This window comes from Ursus maritimus, unplaced genomic scaffold (assembly GCF_017311325.1).
Source record: "Ursus maritimus isolate PB19 unplaced genomic scaffold, ASM1731132v1 scaffold_36, whole genome shotgun sequence".
NCBI lineage: Eukaryota > Metazoa > Chordata > Mammalia > Carnivora > Ursidae > Ursus > Ursus maritimus.
In genome coordinates this window covers 22274435-22276164 of record NW_024426230.1, presented here as the reverse complement: position 1 = coordinate 22276164, position 1730 = coordinate 22274435, and positions in this window count along the sequence as shown.

Genomic DNA, 1730 nt, shown 5'->3' with positions numbered 1-1730 from the left:
GCCTTCTGCTCCAGTCATGATCCTGGAGTCCTGGGATGGAGCCCAGCATCGGCATCCGGCTCCCTGCTCGGTGGGGGTCCGCTTCTGCCCCTCCCCCTGCTCCTTCTCTTTCTCTCCCTCTCTGTCTCTCACTCACTCTCTCTCCAAATAAATAAAATCTTTTAAAAAAAAAGAATGTCTTTATGACAGTAAAATTTTTCCTCTTTAAATGTGGTATCTCCATTACCTTTCAATTGCCATAGACAATACTGCTAACAGGGCATTTATATACAGAAGCGTAAAATTTTAGTAACTTTTCAATTCAGTCTGTTTTTATACATTTTGAGTATGGGGCTTTGGAATAATCATTTCTGAAAAAAGATTTCCTCTATTAAGATTTTGAAGACTAATGAATAAGGGAAAGTATAGGAGAATATATCACTAAATGCCTGATGCTTAGTAAAGAACTGGTAAGTGGCAGAGTCATTCAGAGTAGAGAACAGATAGGTTATAAAGAAATTTGTTATAAAACCTTCTGTTGAATTAAATACAACATATTTTAAAATACCTTAAACTAGTTCGTATTATACTAAATCATCATCTAATGTGTGTGTGTTTAGGCCAATAGTCACTAAATTTTTTTTTAACAACTTATTAACTAATGTAGTCTGGTCCTTGTCTTGTTTCCTTTTCATAGCTGTGGAATTTTGTTGATTCTGGAATTATTTAGTTCACCTTCCTCCATACCAGTATCTCAACTTTGTACTTTCACTTGATTTGACCCAACTATCTCAGTGAGTCTGTTAGCTTCCAAAGTGTCTGTGTTCTTGCAGCTGTGGTCTCCCCAAGGAACATGGAAGACTTTCTCTACAAGCAGATGGGTTTGGTCTCCCTCAAGGACTGCCTTGGATCTTGCAGAAGAGGGATCCTTGTCCTCCAGATCTCAGGATGCCAGAATCTGTCATGGCGTCTCCCATTATTCAGTCTGCCCATGTCTATATCTAGATACTCTGCATGCTTTCACAGCATAATATTCCAGACTAAGGAAACATTGTAAATGTGTTAAGGTTGACTCCCCGTTGCACTTTTGTCCTTAAAAGTATCTCTAATAAACAAGTCCAGCAGTTGCAGGATACAAGATCAACATATAAAAATTAGTTGTATTTCAATATGCTGGCAATGAATAATCCAAAAATTAAATTAAGCAAATCATTTAGTTCACAGCAACATCAAAAAGAATAAAATACATAGGAATCAACTAAAGAGTGGCGTAAAATCTGCAAACTGAAAACTACAAAATATTGTTGAAAGAAATTTAAAAAGATCTAAATAAATGGAAAGGCACCCCATGTTCATATATTGTAAGACCTAATATTGTTAAGATGGCAATACTCCCCAAATTGACCTACAAATTCAACACAATCCTTAACAAAACCCAATCTAGATCTTTAGCAGGAATTAGCAAGCTCATTCTAAAATTTATGCAGAAATACAAGAGACATAGATTTGCTAAGGCAGTCTTGAAAAATAGGAGCAAAGTTGGAATATTCATAATTCTTTAATTTAAAACTTACTACAAAGTGTTCCAGACAGTATGGTCCTGACATAGTATTTAGAATCTAGACATAAACCTTTACATTTATGAACAACTGATTTTTGACAAGGATGCCAAGATTTGATAGGAGAAAGAGTAGGGTTTTCTAGAAAATTGAGTTGAGGAGAACTGATTCAAAAGAATGAGGTTTGATCCC